We start from the raw sequence: 19,082 nt of genomic DNA on the forward strand, positions 1-19,082 counted from the left end.
ATTATAGAACATATCACCAGTTTGGGGTGTCTGCCCTGTTTTCTGACAGTCTGCCCTGAGGTAGACACTCATGGTCACGTGAGCCACTCCAGACAGCATGACAACCGCTATATTTTCTCTCTCTCTCTTAATAGTTCCTAACATTCTGTCAGGCTTTTTGACTGCTGCTGGGCATTGAGCTGACATTTTCAAAGAACTATCCACAATGACTCCAAGATCTTTCTTGAATCATAACAGCTAATTTAGACCCCATCATTATATATGTATAGTTAGGGTTATTTTTTCCAGTGTGCATTACTTTGCATTTATCAACATTGAATTTCATCTACCATTTGTTGCCCAGTCACCCAGTTTTGTGAGATCACCCTGTAGTTCTTTGCAGTCAGCTTTGGACTTAACTGTCTTGAATAATTTTGTATCATCTGCAGACTGCCACTTCAGTGTTCATTCTGATTTCCAGACCATTAATGAATATGTTGAACAGCACAGGTCCCAGTACAGATCAATGGGGGACACCGCTATTTACTTCGCTCCACTGTGAAAACTGACCATTTATTCTTACCCTTTGTTTCCTATTTTTAACCAGTTACTGATCCACGAGAGCACCTTCCCTCTTATCTCATGACTACTTAGTTTCCTTAAGAGTCTTTGGTGACAGACTTTGACAAAACCTTTCTGAAAATCCAAAAATCACCCTCAAAGAAGTCTAATATATTGGTGAGGCATGACTTCCCTTTACAAAAGCAGTGTTGACACTTCCGACATATCAGCCACATAAATGAACAGAATTATTCTCTTTTTTACTATAGTTTCTACCAATTTGCCCAGTACTGAAGTTAGGCTCACCTTTTTAAAAAAATGGTGTTACTTTAGCTACCTTCCAGTCATCTGGTACAAAGGCTTGTTTCAGCAATAGGTTACATACCAGAGTTAGTAGCTCTGCAATTCCATATTTGAGTTCCTTCAGAACTCTTGGGTGAATACCATCTGGCCCTGGTGATTTATTATTGTTTATCAATTTGTTCTAAAACCTCCTCTATTGACACACACAAAAAAGACTAGCTCTGATGGAGATATCTCCCCCACATCCTCTGCAATAAAGACAGATGCAAGGAATTCATTTAGCCTCTCTAGAACAGTCTTGTCTTCCTTTAGTGCTTCTTTAGCACCTTTGTCTTCTAGGAGCCCCACTGGTTGTTTAGCAGGGTTCCTGCTTCTGATGTACTTAAAATTCTTACTATTAGATTTTTGCATCTTTAGCTCCTCAAATTCTTTCTTGGTCTTCCTTGTCATACTTTTACACTTAATCTGCCAGAGTTTGTGCTCCTTCCTATTATACTTATTAGGTTTTGACTTCCACATTTTAAGGGATGCCTTTTTGACTCTAATAGCCTCCATTACTTTGCTTTTTAGCCATGATGGCATTCTTTTGATCATTTAGTTTAACCAAGATTAATCATGTTTTAAAATTGAGCCCTAAGGAAAAGTTATGGGTGTTTGGATTTATTCTTATTGTAGAGAAAGGAGATCACTAAATTACTTTGGGGGTAACCTAATTTAAAATTTTCAGTTATCAAAACTTGACAAAAGTGATTATGATAAATTGTTCAGGTGGATGAAAAATGCAAAAAAACAATCTAAGTATAAGAAAATGAGTTCTAGCTAGGACACATCAATGGAAATATGTCACACAAAGGATAACATACACATACATTTGTTCAGTAAGTTACCAGAAGGAGCATGCAAAGAAAAATCTGCCTAAATAAGAGAAAAGTGATTAAAGACTATTGTGGAAAACAAAAAGGTAGATCAGCCAAAAAGTATGCAGCCATCAGGATGCAAATGGCCTTTTTCTCTTCCTGAACCAGATACCCAAAAGTGTGTACAGACATTACCTTCCTTTTAACTGGATCGCTAGTGCTATGCTAATGGAAGTCCAACCACTTTGTTCACTTCACTTGCCCTGACCCCAACTCGTGGATTCCATATAATTAATTGAATTGAATTAATCCCTCTTTATAGCAGGAGCTGAAATATTGCCCATTGGGGATTACTTTGGCTTTTCCTCTCTCATTGTAAGATTAGCTAGCATGTCTTCAGAGGACTCATGACAACAACAAAAAAAAAAAAAAGCTATAAAAATTATGAAAGCAAGTGAATGAATTCCTGGACTGGCAGATTCGTGTGCAGACAACTGTACCATGACTTATTGTCATTAACTGCACTGATGTCACAGGCAGTTGTAAAATCTCCTCAGTTGCAGAGGCAGAATGCTTTGGCAATCAGAGTACAGCTATTAATGCCAAAGTGTTAAATGAAATTATTTCTTTAGATCTACAAACAGTTCTGCTCATTAAAAACATTACAATATTTTAAATGTGTTGAAGCACATACTTTGGGGGTTTCAGCTTGCCGGTTCAACGTGATCTTTTCTCCTTACTTCCCATGTGTTGTTGATTATAATATGCATTTTGCATCTCTGAAAGTTGGAATAAAAACATTTCCCTAAAAACAAAGAGAAAAATACCATGTTATTTCTTCAGCACTTCACAATCTGCTCATTCTCTTTGGGAAATCCTCTTCATTATTATGCAGCACAAATCCTATCCAGCATGCAAACCCAAGCCTGTAACCCTTGTTTCAAAAGTAACAGAAATGCTTAGATTTGAACTAAAGTTTGTTTTGTTTTTTGACTGTGGAATAGCCTCTGTAAAGGCAATGCAGTTAGAGCATTGTGCCCACAACAAAACTGTGTTACAGTAAGGTTGAGGTTGCAGGCACATATCAGTGATTTGTCTTTAAAACCATTATAGTTAAAGACTAAAAACAAAAAACTACCAAGCTCAGAAAATTCAGAGATAAGTTAACCTTACAAGAAAACCAAACTCTCTCCTAAAAAGCCTCACTCCACCATGTGAGACACTCTCTCCTGGGAGGTATTCTGTCAATTAACCACTGCACCAAGAGATGGCAAGAGGAAAGAAGAAAAAAAAATAATCTAGCTTAATTTGAAAATAAGAAAAGGAAACATTTTGTACAGTTGAGATACTCAAAATCAGCTTTTAAAAGAAGCTGTTTTTGATTAATACTTTTTAAATTGCTCCAAAATTGAGGGATGATATTGTTCATTTTAAAAAGTCATCATCTACCTTAAGTTTTTTTTAAGAATTGCTTTAAGAAACTCGTGGGGTGGGGGAGGGGGTCCTCCACATTTATAGTATCAGAGCTAGACATTTGACAGAGCAATTTAAATATCTGTAAGGCAATACAGGGGGTTTTGGAGAGGCACAATAAATAATGGCATAGGTTACCGGTGTAGTCACAGATAAAGCCTTTCGAGGATTTCTTGTTTTTTTAAATCCCCATAGAGCATGGATTGCTGTGACTTTTAAGAAGTGTGTCAGACTTGCAGTTCCCAGGGGGGCCCCCACTTTGCAAGAGCAGTGAAATCCCATTGCCTGGTATAAGAGCAAGAGCCAACAACTGCTTTTAAACCTTTGAGTATTGTTAAAAAAAAAAAATCAAGTATTTCTTTCATATCTGGTGTCAGAATTAATGATCAATCCCTAATTGGTAGCTATAAACACCTCCAACGGGAAGGGTTTTTGAAAAGGATATGAAGCTTGGAAAATGCTTTGAAATGCCTAAAATAGACTGATTGGGGGGTCCTGGTGGTTGGCTTCTCAGAATCCCAGTTTGTTGGGCCTTAGCAGATCCCATGTAAGTGTGTTTAGTCTTTATGAAATGCCTGTAAATTGCTGCATGCATTAATCTCACTTATAATATCTGAAATGTAGCCATGTTAGTCTGTATCCACAAAAACAGCGAGGAGTCCGGTGGCACCTTAAAGACTAACAGTTAGTCTTTAAAGTGCCACCGGACTCCTCGCTGTTTTTATAATACCTGTAACCCATGTTTTGGGTTATACTTGAGTGTGTTCTGTAACTGCAAAAATGTTTGCTCTGAAACTCTAAAGCCAGTCAGAAAAGAAACATCACCAAATGTGAAATACCGGTTTCTAGCCATAAGGAGTGGTTATTGCTGGACCATCAGGAAGGCCTGTTGACTCCAAATGGGCCATTGTAAGTCATCAAAGAACAAAGACTTTGTTAATTGCTCCTGGCACACCCATGAAGAATGGGGAAATGCTCATCCCATCAAGCTTGGCCTTGAGGGAGCTGGGGATAAAAATCCCTTACCAGAAGGAATTAGGGTCTTTTTATGCTGTTTGGACTCTAAGGGACAAAGATTCTTTAACATAAGCAAGAGATCCCCTAGATTAGCCCAAAAGGATTTATAGCGTTGGTATATTTCAGCAGCTCTATCACAATTTGAAAACTAAGACTGTATCTCATTTGTATTACCAGTTTTAACCTTCTAAATAACCCTCAGTTCTTTTTCTTTGTTAATAGATCCTGAGTTAGCTTATTTATAGGATTGGCTCCAAGCGTTGTCTTGTGTGTGAGATATAAGGTGCAAGGTTACTTGGGGAAAGTGATTGGTTCCTTTGGGATTGGGAGTAACCTGACTATTGTTTCAGAGTGGTAGCCATGTTAGTCTGTATCAGCAAAAACAACGGGGAGTCCACAACCCACGAAAGCTTATGCCCAAATAAATGTGTTAGTGTCTAAGGTGCCACAAGGACTCCCCACTGTTTTTGCTGAATATTGTTGTGATCTTTGGTGTAAAAGTGACCATCTATCACAGAGTCAAGCTTGCCTGGGTGGCAATGTAGAATGCCCAAGAAGACTGTCTGTGACTCCATGTTAAGGCTGTCTAGTGCCTGAGGAGTTTACAGGTGTTACGTGGTTGGTGAAATCTAAGTACAGATCTCACAACCAGTTTGGGGTTTGTGCCTTGGTTCTTAACAATCTGCCCTGAGTTTGGTATTCTCACTTGTGAGCCACTCCAGTCAGCAGGACTTTAATTATCTCCCTTTTCAGCATATATCCCACAATGATCTTGCCTGGTTTACAGCAAAATCTCAGCATCTCTCTAGCTAACAATGCATTTAATAGAATAAAATCACTCTCTCATTATTACCAACCAGAGTTCATGAAAATTCCTATTATAATTGTGCAGTTACTGTGCATTACTAATTGACCATTGTATCTGCCCATTAGCAACAATGACACTGATTGATGTCTGGATGCTATACAAGGATACTTAATCACAGTATTTGTTTTCTTTTAGAAAGTCAGCACCAATAGTAAGTTATGGCATTTTATTGACCACAAGCATATTCATACTGAAGAATCAGCTCATCATAAAGCAAGTTGTAGACACAGAAAATCACTTTATTCATTCCACATTCTTGCAGCGCATGCGATATAAACTATCAAATAATCTAGCTGCTAGATATGAGCAGGTCATGATTCCTATATGCTCAATCTGTTATTACCTGTCTGACGAGGAAGGCCTTTGGGTAATTATTTCTTTTTGCTTTTTCCAGCATTACACCAGAAATGCTATCCGTATAGTACGGACGGTATTTCCATTATAAGCCTCTATTTTTACGTATCTGTAACTTTCCAGATAAACAGCATGTCAGATGAAAATATATTTCTATTCTCATCCCAATCGTTTATTCCCCCACATGAAGAACTGTTGGTAAGATTTCACAGAAACATAAAAAAGCATTTGCAGCAGCTAAGATGCTTTTCATACTTTTTCTTTTTAAACATACTTAGCTAAATTAAGATTGTGACTTTATTTTAAAAAGATTAACCTTGTTTAGTCAAAGCTAATGATTTCCCCTATGGGTGACACCTTCAGTGTCTCTTAGCAACAAAGGGTTGTAACAAATTTCTGAAATTTACCAGACGCCTTAGTAAAAGAACATATGGTATTTTGACGTGTATTGGAATCCTGGCTCCACAGTAGTCAATGGAAAGACTCCCATTGACTTCAACAAGGACCAGAATTTCAGCCAGTGTGTTTTGCAGGAGCGTAGCCACGGGTGGGCCTGGATGGGCAGTGGCCCACCCACTTAGCATCGAGATCCACCCAAATCTGAGCAGGGGTATAGTGCTGTCAGAGGCCTAGAGTGTCACCAGGGCATCTGAAATCCAGGATGGAGCTATGCACCTGCCTTTCAGAAAGCTATGCTCTGGCATCTGCCTTGCCATTTTATGAGCTACCCCATTCATGTGCCCAGCTTGGCAAGTGAAGCCTTGTGTCTAGGGGCACTAAGGCTAGGAAGGTGTGGGGGTTAGGGGAGAAGCTGAGCTAGCACAATCTCTCATTACCCATCTACCCAAAAGTCAGGGCCCACCCAGATTTCCACTCCTAGCTATACATCACATCGAAGAGGTGACCAATTGGCTACTTTGGCCAACTAACAGCCCAGAGAGTTCTAAAATGTGGCTTAAGTATGTCAGTCTCTTAATACAGAAATGAAAATGGGGAAGGGTACAGGGCCCAGAATATAATGCTCTGAGCAGAAAGCAAGGTAGAATGGGTGAAACTGGGGAAGAGAAGGGAAGTGGTAGATAATGAAAAATGGCAAAGGGAGATGGGTGAGAGGATTAGAGAGATTGAGAAATGAGAGGGGAAAAGGTGCATGGAAGAGAAAGAAACAAAGAGGGAAGACTACAATGCAAGAGATTTGACAATAGAAATGGATCAGAAAACTGGAGTGTGGAAATTGAACATACTTCTAAAGTATCAAAAAGGAGGAAAACAATTAAAAAGTAAAAATGAGAGAGGAAGAATGAGAAAAGTTAGATCATGAAGATTAAAGAGGGATGAATCATAGAATATGAGGGTTGGAAGGGACCTCAGGAGGTCATCTAGTCCAACCCTCTGCTCAAAGCAGGACCAATCCCCAACTAAATCATCCCAGCCAGGGCTTTGTCAAGCCTGACCTTAAAAACCTCTAAGGAAGGAGATTCCACCACCTCCCTAGGTAACCCATTCCAGTGCTTCACCACCCTCCTAGTGAAAAAGTTTTCCTAATATCCAACCTAAACCTCCTCCACTGCAACTTGAGACCATTACTCCTTGTTCTGTCACCTGGTACAACTGAGAACAGTCTAGATCCATCCTCTTTGGAACCCCCTTTCAGGTAGTTGAAAACAGCTATCAAATCCCCCCTCATTCTTCTCTTCGGCAGACTAAACAATCCCAGTTCCCTCAGCCTCTCCTCATAAGTCATGTGCTCCAGCCCCCTAATCATTTTTGTTGCCTTCAGCTGGACTCTTTCCAAATTTTTCCACATCCTTCTTGTAGTGTGGGGCCCAAAACTGGACACAGTACTCCAGATGAGGCCTCACCAATGTCTAATAGCGGGGAATGATCATGTCCCCCGATCTGCTGGCAATGCCCCTATTTATACAGCCCAAAATGCCATTAGCCTTAGTGGCAACAAGGGCACACTGTTGACTCATATCCAGCTTCTCGTACACTGGAACCTCTAGGTCCTTTTCTGCAGAACTGCTGCCTAGTCATTCGGTCCCTAGTCTGTAGCAGTGCATGGGATTCTTCCGTCCTCAGTGCAGGACTCTGCATTTGTCCTTGTTGAACCTCATCAGATTTCTTTTGGCACAATCCTCTGATTTGTCTAGGTCCCTCTGTATGCTATCCCTACCCTCCAGCATATCTACCACATCTCCCAGTTTAGTGTCATCTGCAAACTTGCTGAGGGTGCAGTCCAGGCCATCCTCCAGATCATTAATGAAGATATTGAACAAAACCAGCCCCAGAACCGACCCTTGGGTCACTCCACTTGATACCTGCTGCCAATTAGACATGGAGTCATTGATCACTACCTGTTGAGCCCGACGACCTAGCCAGCTTTCTATCCACCTTATAGTCCATTCACCCAGCCCATACTACTTTAACTTGCTGGCAAGAATACTGTGGGAGACCGTGTCAAAAGCTTTGCTAAAGTCAAGCAATATCACGTACACTGCTTCCCCTCATCCACAGAGCCAGTTATCTCGTCACAGAAAGCAATTAGGTTAGTCAGGCATGACTTGCCCTTGGTGAAAGCATGCCGACTGTTCCTGATCACTTTCCTCGCCCTAAGTGCTTCAGAATTGATTCCTTGAGGACCTGCTCCATGATTTTTCCAGGGACTGAGGTGAGGCTGACTGACCTGCAGTTCCCCGGATCATCCTCCTCCTCCCCTTTTTTAAAGATAGGCACATTATTAACCTTTTTCCAGTCATCCGGGACCTCCCCAGATCGCCATGAGTTTTCCAAGATAATGGCCAACGGCTCTGCAATCACATCCGCCAACTCCTTTAGCACCCTCGGATGCAGCGCATCTGGCCCCATGGACTTGTGCTCATCCAGCTTTTCTAAATAGTCCTGAACCACTTCTTTCTCTGCAGAGGGCTGGTTACCTCCTCCCCATGCTGTGGTACCCAGTGCAGCAGTCTGGGAGCTGACCTTGTTCGTGAAGACAGAGGCAAAAAAAGCATTGAGTACATTAGCTTTTTCCACATCCTCTGTCACTAGGTTGCTTCTCTCATTCTGTAAGGGGCCCACACTTCCCTTGACTTTCTTCTTGTTGCTAACATACCTGAAGAAAGCCTTCTTGTTACTCTTAACATCTCTTGCTAGCTGCAACTCCAGGTGTGAATTGGCCTTCCTGATTTCACTCCTGCCTGCCTGTGCAACATTTTTTTATACTCCTCCCTGGTCATTTGTCCAGTCTTCCATTTCTTGTAAGCTTCTTTTTTGTGTTTACGATCAGCAAGGATTTCACTGTTAAGCCAAGCTGGTCGCCTGCCATATTTACTATTCTTACTACATATTGGGATGGTTTGTTCCTGCAACCTCAATAAGGATTCTTTAAAATGCAGCCAGCTCTCCTGGCCTCCTTTCCCCCTCATGTTATTCTCCCAGGGGATCCTGCCCATCAGTTCCCTGAGGGAGTCAAAGTCTGCTTTTCTGAAAGAGTAGTCCGCTTTTTTTTTTTTTTTTTTTTAATAAATCAGTTAAATATTTTGTAATGAGTTCACATGACAGAACAATTAGCCTATGGAAAAACAGAAAAGTATAAAGAAGAGGGTACACCAAGGTGAAATGGAGAAAGCAGACTGAATGCAGCAAAAGATAAGAACAAACACAAGGGGTAGGCATAGCACAGCTGGTAACACTTTATTCTGTTACAGAAAGTTTGATACTGAAATACAATAGAATAAACATAAGTGGTTACAATTGTTCATCATATCAAGAGACAGGATTGTGTAAAGGAGGTGGGGGGCTTTGGAGACTTGAGATGTTATTTCCATAGTGGGGGGCAGATCTACTGTAGAATAAAATGTTTTGAATGTGGTTGTGCTGCAGTCTTGCTTAGTTTTAAGTCAGTTTTCATCGGAGTACCTATGTCCACTTCAAGTTTGAGGGTTTAGGTGTGATTTTTATTTTTTGTATTTTTTGAAGTGAGAGAAAACACACAAGCCACTAGCCAGTTTTTCTAAACCAGAATTCCAGATAAATACCAGCTAAATATTTAATATTTTGCATAAACTCTTTGTCCTAAATATCTCATTAAATCTTCAACTACAGGAAATTCCATCTTGTACTATAGTATTTTCTACTTATATGACCACCTGCTCCCAAGTTGTCCCTTCTATTTTAGTCTACATGCTGCCACATATAAACTTGGGGACATACTGCTGAAATAAAGTAAGGCAGCTTGAAGCCAGTCAATATAAATTAGGTGTGACCCTCACATTGACAGAGTGGCCCTTTATGCAAAGTTGGGCATCCCAGCCACAGTGCTATTATAGATGATTTACCTTTAAGAGGGGAGACAGTTACTGTTTAAAATCAAATGTTATATTTGTCAGACTCCAAGAAACGTTAGCTCCGGTTTAATAGAACAAGCACGTCTGGCGTGGTAACAGAGGAATATATATATTAAAAAAGCAAAATGTTTAACATCTTTTCAGAGCTAAGGTGCCTTATGAAAAACAGCCTGCCAGCAGCCTGGTACATCTAGGCCAAGAAGACACACACTATCCATGGCTCAGGAGAGTAAGAAGCTATTTGCACAGCAAGTGATTTTTCAGTAAGGACCCCCTATGATATCCCCACTTGTAAATGAGGAAGTGGATCTTGGATCTACACGTGCATGGCTCTGATGAGACACAAATTGTTGGTGGTGGTGCTGTGCTGATTCCTCTCTGTGCAGAGCCCTGATGAGAGACAGAGCATGACACACCACTTATAGATTCAGTGCTATAAAGGCGTAAATAATTGAAAGCTTTTTGATATTATTAGGCCTTCTTATAGCACATCTTCAATAAATAATTCATAGGGATCTTTAGAAAGTCTTGCTCCATACCTTAAGCCACTCTCAGTTTTGCTTATTATCCATCTAGATCATTGGCAATTGTGTACATGCTCTTTCCATATGATGTGTTTATTGTGCTAAGGGGGGTTTGTTTTATGCAGTTGTAACTCTTTTGGAATCTGTACATGTCTAATGCCTACAATTGCCATTATTTGAGTTAATAGCTAATGTATCTCCAGCATTCAGTGCTTCCTCATTGTTATTTAATTCAGGCTTCAGATTCTGCAGTTCCTTCCCCTTGTTTATTGGATAATTCATCTGATTCTCACAAGTGTTGTAGAATATCTCAGTCCTCATAGTCAGGTGACATCTGACACAGGTAGCATCCTCAGACAGCCAGATTAGATCTAGTTTAATTAACCTCTTATATTGTATGGTCTCTTGAAAACCATTTTTTAAAAAGGCATAATTTTGCTTTTAACATCTTTTAAATATTAACATCTTATTTATTATTAATTATCATCCTTCATGTTATGCAGAATAATTTACCTAGTTAGAAATTCCTTTCTAGCTTAAAAATGTGCTGTGAAGCTCCTACACGCTGTTGCATTTCCTTCACTCACCACCCTCTCTAGTCTAATTTCTTCTGATCTGTTTACTAGAACCAAATCATGCGCCCATTCAAATCAGTAGGCATTTTGCCATCTACTTGAGTGAAAGCAAAAACTGGCCAAGGAAGGTTTATTTTATTGGTTTTAGACTTAACTCCACCATGGTGGTTGTTTCTTTTCCACTGCATTTCTTCTCTAATCTAGATTTTGCCATGTTTTACATCCTGTATGGATGGCTTCACTTGTCAGCCACTTCAAACAGAAAAGTTTCATTCTGTTAATACTTGGTGATAAAAGTTTCGGAATTATTTTCTTTTGACAACTCTCTTACTAATTCTTGTTGCCTTTTTTTCCCAATTATCTTATAAAAAATGTGAAGGAGCAACATATAATGGGGTGATTAGTCAAAACAGAGAGGATCAAACACAGGGTTTCAAATAAATTTTATGGAGGGGAAAAACCAGTTTCCAAATGTTCTGTAATCAGCAGTATACTAGCCTCTGGAAAGAAAGGGCCTAGAAGTGCGGCAACATCCAGCCTCAACAAAAGAGTAAGGAGTATACATAAGTGATTGTCTTAAAATACTGCGTTTGCAATTTGACTTGTTTTGATCATATGTTTTGCTATAGCCTGGATAGGTCTCCGATTACTTGCACACATTGTATCCACTGCATTCTTGCATATACCATACTTTAAAGTTTTGCCTGGTTCTGAATTTGGCACCAATATCCTCGCCCTCTTTGGGCGTGCAGAGGTGAGGGAAGCAATGTTTTTAGTCTTGACCCAAGGCAACAGAAATAGTTAAGCCATAATTGGTTGAAATAACCCATATTTTCAGAGTCTCTAATCCAAAACCAACTTACTAATTCAAAAGTTTTGGCAGATAGTTGTTTTGTTTGTTTAAAGCCGTATGTTTGAGTTCCTTAGAAATTTTACAGCATCACATTGTGCTGAACATACTGACATTCAGGACCAACCATTCAGCGAATCTTGTCCTGCCTCTAAATTTGCAACTATACATATTTGCATGTGCAGTTCCTTGTGAAAGCATTACTGCTTTTGTGTACACCTGAGTAAATGTACACAGAAGATAGCTGGGTTCTTAATTACCACATTTATACATGCAAATATCTTTTATATGCTTGAATGCTTTCATTGAAAGTCCAAGTTTAGAGTGACCGTATTTCCCAAAGGGAAAATGGGACACTGCATGGGGCTAGCCCACGCGAGACTGCATGGGGCTAGCCTGAGCCCTGCCTCTGTCCGTCTCCCCCACCCCCTGTATGAGACTGGGCAGGAGATGCTGCTAACCCCCGCACATTCTGCCACACCCCACTTTAACAAAAAGCATGCATTTCTCCAGTTTTCTCTTGCCAACTGATCAAGTTAGCAAGAGCAAATGGGACAAACACCCACTTTTGCCAAAACAGTTGGGACAGGGCTAAAAATTAAAGGGGCTGTCCCAGCCAAAACAGGACATATGGTCACCCTGTGCAAGTTGAAACACTATTGTTATGGGATCCCCGGGGTGCAGCTTGGGAGCGCTGTGCCCCCTTAACTCTCCAGCCTGTCCTGTTTCTCACAATGCTTTGCTAGTGACAAGTAGCAAACCCCTCCAAGTGCTGTTATCACTCAGCACAACCACCTGTGGAGCCCCACATCCAACTATATTGCATGAATGCTCCCAGAGCCACTCAATCACACAGAAAGGCACCAGTCAAATCCCCCCCACTCCCAGCACTGTACCTCAGGAATATACCCTCTAATAAACCAAATTTATTAATTGGTTCACCACTTCGATGGAAAGTAGATATACACCAGCCTTTGTAAGCCTGAGCAGACACCTTTACCAAACACTTCAGGCAAACCCCTGGATAAAGATAAACAGTTAAACGAATTTATTGACTACAAAAGATAGATTTTAAGTGATTATAGGTGATAGGCAAAAAGTCAGAGTTTGTTACTGAAAGAAAAGAAAATATAAGCATGCAGTGTAAACTCTTAACCCGATTAGACTGGACAACATCTAGATTAAGCAGTTTCTCTCACCCCACTGTATATTACCGTCCTTAATATACAGGTTTGCCCCTTAAACTTGGGCCAGTCTCCTCTGTTGGAGTCTTCAGTCTGAGTGTCTTTATTGCTTGCAGCACAGGTGGGGGCAGGAGAAAGTGGCCACATGCTGGGCCTGTGTTCTGTTTTATACCCTTAGTCCATGTGCTTGGAGAACACAAGTCCAGGCAGGTCTTGTGAGCCTTGCTGAGTCCCCAGGCAAGTTTGAGCAATTCCCCTGGTGTGGCCTTATGCATGTGAGTCATTGAATCGTAGCTCCCTTGCTGGACAATAGCTGTTGATGTGTTGGACACATGCCGTGGCGTTGGTTACTTTCCTTGGCACTGTCAAGAGAGTTATCTGGGCACGTCCCAAACCCACAGCATATTTTAGTGGCAACCATACAGCACATTCTCATAACTTCATATGCATTTGGATGGAACAATGGATTTCAGCAGATCATAACCTTTTCCCATGGTACCTCACATGGCATTCTTTATATGCAAGATCACAATTATATGTAAATGAGGACTATGGGGGTTACAGGGTGCTCCCCCATGGTATAGAATGTCACAATGAGTTAAAAAAAGTTATGGACCAGTAAGTATATGCAGATCACACAGATTGTCTGGAAAATCTACCATTTATAATTAATTCTGTGGTCTTATTGTGCGTTATGTACAATGCAGCTAGACACTCAAGCCAGATTCTGACCCCCTGCTATGGCCCTTTTGCATCTCTCTGCCACAGACCTTGTGTGCTATAACCCACTTCAATCCTTCCCTAGAGTGGGGGAATCCCTAGGTGGCATAGAATAGCTATGTCGGGGCTGGTGAATTGGCCCTTGGGAATCTGATTGCAACACATTTGAAGCTTCTTGTTGCCATCTGAAGTTCTGTAGAACTTTGCCTGTCCATAAGAACGGCCATACTGGGTCAGATGAAAGGTCCATATAGCCTAGTATGCGGTCTTCTGACAGTGGCCAAAGCCAGGTGCTTTGGGGAAAAATGAACAGAACAGATAATCATCAAGTGATCCATCCCCATCACCCATTCCCAGCTTCTGGCAAAACAGAGGCCAGGGACACCAGCTCTGCCCATGCTGGCTAATAGCCATTGATGGACCTATCCTCCATGAACTTATCTAGTTCCTTTTTGAACTTTATTATACTCTTGGCCTTCACAACATCCTCTGGCAAGGAGTTCCACTGGTTGACTGTCCATTGTGTGAAAAAAAATACTTCCATTTATTTTAAACCTGCTGCCTATTATTCCTCTCTTGTTGAGCTTTGCATCACCCTCCAGCCCCCTTGCTATTCTGCAATTTTTTCCCTCCCTCATTCTCATCTCAGCTTCTCACACAATCACCTTTGTCTTTTTCCAAGCAGCCTCCTATACTCATCCACAAAATCCTCACTCTGTTTGCATTTAAGTCCCTCTTAAAAGACACACACCTGCCAAGCTGCCTACAGTGAGCCTAGTTCAATTCTAATAAAAGCCCCTAATTATTATTGTTCTCCTTCCCCTAACTTCCGTTTACTTGTCTGTTTGTCCTCAGAGTGTGAGCTTCTCTGGGCAGGGACCATCCCTTCTTGGATATCTGGAAAGTGCCTAGCACCTTCAGAGTGCTATTACTACTACTACATCCCTAGTTAAAAAAAAAAAAAAAAGATCTCTGGCTTAAATGAAAGCAGAAAACCAGAAATACAGAAGCAGTAATTATAAATAGATCAGCACGAAGAACATTACTAACATTAACAATTAACCAGGAAGACACATCTGTCTAGCAGACCGCTCCAACTTGGACCCAAATGAGCCATTTCATACCATTCGTAACAAAACCACTCTGCCACAGATGTCTGGTGTGAGCTTGGGCAAATCACAATCTCTGTGCTTCAGTCCCACATCTTTAAAATTAGGATTAATTCTAGATCCTTTATCTATCTTCTTTGTTTAGTCTGTGCCCTGAAGAGGTCACAGGCTATCTCTTACTATGTATCAGTGCCTAGCACAATAGGGACATGATCTTGGTTGGACTGCTAGGTGCTACTGTAATAAAAACAAAACAAGTAGTATGTGCATTAAGTACAGAATAAAACCTTTTATTTATATCCCATTGAGTCATGCTACATATTTGAAATAATGGTCTGTTTTTACTATCTCTCATACAAATAAACTCCTATTTCACTTAATTATATCTGAACAGATAAAGGCAGAAACGCATGGGGTGGGGAAGCACGTTATTTCTTAAACATGAGGAAGGAAGACAGTGATTTTCCAATGCCCAAGAATAGTTTATATACATTAGGTCTGTTTCAGCAGCAGCCTGGCAAGAATCCTGTAGTACCAGACGTGCCTTAATTCAAAGAGCAATTAATGCACTTGTTCAGATGCTTGTACTAAACATAGAGTGGATATTCAGTGCCACATTGTCTTGAAAGAGACAGCAAGAGCTCTATGTAAAACTAAATGTTACTTACCCTATGCCTTTATTAGTCTAACTCTCATTAATCACAGTTAGTGGGTCTGGTATACTGGAGACATAATGGGATGATGAATACTGTCTCGGGACAATGCTACAGTCTCAGGAAATTAGCTAGAGCCTTACTAGCATTCACTTGCTCTTTTTATTGGTTTTGAGCAGTACTTTCCTCTAAAAACTAACTCATCTCTGTGGAAAAATCATTGTATGAGAAACAAGCCAAAGGATTGGGGATATTTTTAATCCCATTTCTGAAAGACAGTGTTTGAGCCAATTGTTGACGATTCCTACTGAAGACTAGGAGAGTCAAGAGAGCTCAGCAACCCCAAGGATTAGGCCCAGTCTATCCTAGGAGCAAAGGTATAAGAATTGAGAGAGATTAAATGGGACCCTACAAGGTCACATGGAAGTACAGACAGAAGCACAGACAATGGGTTTGTTAGAACATGTAGGGGGAGAGGGATAGAAGTTATGCTGGTGGGGGTAGAAAGCAAACAGGCATAGAAGGTGGACAAGATCTCTGGTTTCAGAAATTCTGTTTGTTTTTGGATAAGCATTGGGAATTCTTATAGCCAAATATTCAAAAATGGCCACTGATTTTGTGTGCTTCCGTTTTAGGACATTCAGTGTAAACACACAAAGCCAGGTTTTCAGAAGTGCTGAGGCCAGGGAGTTTCTAGTGAAGTTAATGACTGCTGTTAATGTTAACTGCCTTTGCACAACAAAAGGCAAGAGGGTGCCTCAGGGTATGTCTACACTTTGAACTGGGGGCGGAGATTCCCAGCTCCAGGAGACATCCCTGCACTAGCTCTAATGGAGCAAGTTTGCTAAAAAAATAAAGTGTAGCCACAGCAGCAGGAGGGACTAGATGTCCTATCAGTACATCCCCGTCCAAGATGCTAGGTAAATTCTTGGGCTGGCTAACCTTCCAGCATTCGCGCCAAGGTGACTACACTAGTCTTAGCACACTAGCTTGATCAGAGCTAGGGCAGGGATCTCTCCTGGAGCTGGGAATTACTGCCCTAGTTTGAAGTGTAGACATACCCTTAAATTTTCATCACCGATTGTTTAGCGCTCCTGCTGTACTGGAAAGCTCTTCCCCTTCTGGGATACTGAAAGTAAAAAACCCAAACCAGTGTTTTCCCCAGGAATTGAAATTTTTGGGGGTGGGTTCAAATTTAAATGGGCGGGGGGGGGGGGGGCGCGGAAGAGGTCAGGGCCGATGAGGGGTGATACCATGAGGGTGAAGGTGGTCTGTATGGTACCATAGTAAAAACTGAAAGAGATACTTTTCATAACCATTAGATTTAACTCCTGTTTTAAAACTCACACAAATTAAAAGTTGGCTACTCAAGCCTTCTATGAAGCACTACATCTACATCCTTCTTGGTTTCTTGTTATAATTTTGCACAACTCTGTTAATGAACTTCTTAAATGCAATGTGTTCATCTTTGGTGGCTTCTCATGTGTCCAGTACTTCCATTCCTTCAATTGATACGCTCATTAGTTCATTCACATGATCAGGCAGAAGGCGACTTCTTTCAGAACACAATTCTATTCAATGATGAAAAACTCACTCAACTGTAGCTGTTGTGAACGGGAATAACAAGACATGAATTCCTACTTCTTTATGCTATGTTTCCTGGGATGAAAGATCGGGTCGAGCCACTAGTGATTATAAAAAGAGAGAAGTTGAAGTCAAATCTTCATTCATTTGTCATATAATATTCCACTCAATGTTCAAATTCTCTAGTCTGTCCTGAGCACATGGCAGCCGCATTGCTGGTAGTGCCTCACTCCACTCAACTGTCAGTGTTTTGTAGGACAGGGATCTGTAAAAGCTATGTAGAGGTTGAGTAGAATCTAGAAGTCGCTTTAAATTAGACATTAAATTTATAGCTTTTTAAAGGTCTTTTGAAGAGTCTGTAGCTTGTACTAGCGCTAGTTGGAGTAGATGGCCTCTGCAGTGCGTATAGGAGAGATCAGAGTTACACTTTTCTCTGAGCAAAGCTTGTACCCCACCATGTCTTCCAGAAAAGTTTGCAGCTCCATCAAATGCATAAGCAGCCATCTGTTTGGGGTCCAATTGACAAGCATTTAACTCTAAGATGTGAATTGTCACAGATGCAGCCGATGTATTTCTAGATGTTCAAATTATAGAACATACATCTACTGGCCTACCCCTGACATCAAGATAACGTACACAATGACTTAATACTTGATGCCCATTTGCATCAGTGCATTCATCAGACATGTATGCAAATTTTTTTGAATGTGGCGAGAGAATTCTTCACTTTTTCAACTGTTGAGTCTTTCACTGTGGCACTACATGCTTCTAGCCATGAGTTTCTTGCAGAAAGATAGTGCGCATTTGAGGTCTTGTTCGGAACCAGTGTTCAACTTCAGGATGAACAAGTTACAATGCACTTAACATTTTCCTCCAGTTTGTGGTGTGTGGTATCTCTTGCTTAAATAGAAAGTATGATGGCACAGCCATGTTTGTTCTCAAACTGTGTTGTGTCCCAGCATTCTTAACAGCCTCATTAACACTTACCGGTGTTGTACTTGGTTAGTGGAGACTCAGAGTTCAGAGGTAATTTCACATGAGTTCACCTCCCAGGTGGGGGCAAGAAGGCACCTTGCTTGTTCCAGCTGCTCACTGTTCGCTCTGGCCACTGTTTTTCGTTGTGCCACTGTTCACACCATCGCTCTGTTGCCAATGGCACTGCACAGTCACTCTGATCTCTGCAAGTTGGTCTCTTGAGGTTCCACCCAGCTCTCAGTGATTTCAGCTGAGCTCTCAGTGGGGGAACCTCGCTGCTAGTGCAGACTTGGCAGTCTCTTCCACAGAAACTGTCCCACAGCAAGTCTAAGCACTTAGACCTGATTATTAGTGATTTCAGCTGTAGTGGTCACTTAACAAAAGACTATCTATGGAGCCTAATCAGCTCTGTCTTTAAACAGCGGAGAGGGGCAGGTCAAATAGTACTTGTGACTCAGGCAGACCATCAAGCAAAACACCTGTCCCCACCCTCTCTTGATGCCCTCAATCAGCACAGGCTAAGTACAGTTCTACTGCCTTTTACTCATACAATAAGAACAACATTTCATTCCCTGCCCCCCACATTCAAGTGGTTTGTAACCCAAACCCAGCCAAAAATCTATCACTTGGGCAACACAGCTCTGTTTTGTGGATACCTTGGTAGATTAGGTGTGAATGTAAATACAATCTGGTCCTGAAGCCATTTCCCCCCAGCTGCCAGCTCATCACTAGCTGTCAGGGAGAGCTCATTTAGACTTGCTTACAAATCATAATTTCAAATTATTAAATTGGCCAACATCATCAAAATGAATGCACTGACATTGTCATATAAAACAGCTATATAAAAGGAAGCTAGTCTATGTTCATAGTTTTCAAAATCTATTATACTTTTTCAAATACACATTTTATCATACACTTTAAAAGCATATAATGTTTCAATTTCAATTCAAATGTCCAAACAATCACTAAATTGGCAACACTGCATGTAACTAGTTCACAAAACTGGGGGGGGGGAAGGGGAGAAGAGAAAGTCAGGAGAGGTGTAGGGAAAACCCTGACCCAAACCCAGTACAATATCAGGGGGTAGCCGTGTTAGTCTGTATCTACAAAAACAACAAGGAGTCTGGTGGCACCTTAGAGACTAACA

Source organism: Trachemys scripta, chromosome 6, assembly GCF_013100865.1.
Source record: "Trachemys scripta elegans isolate TJP31775 chromosome 6, CAS_Tse_1.0, whole genome shotgun sequence".
In the NCBI taxonomy this organism is placed as follows: Eukaryota; Metazoa; Chordata; order Testudines; family Emydidae; genus Trachemys; species Trachemys scripta.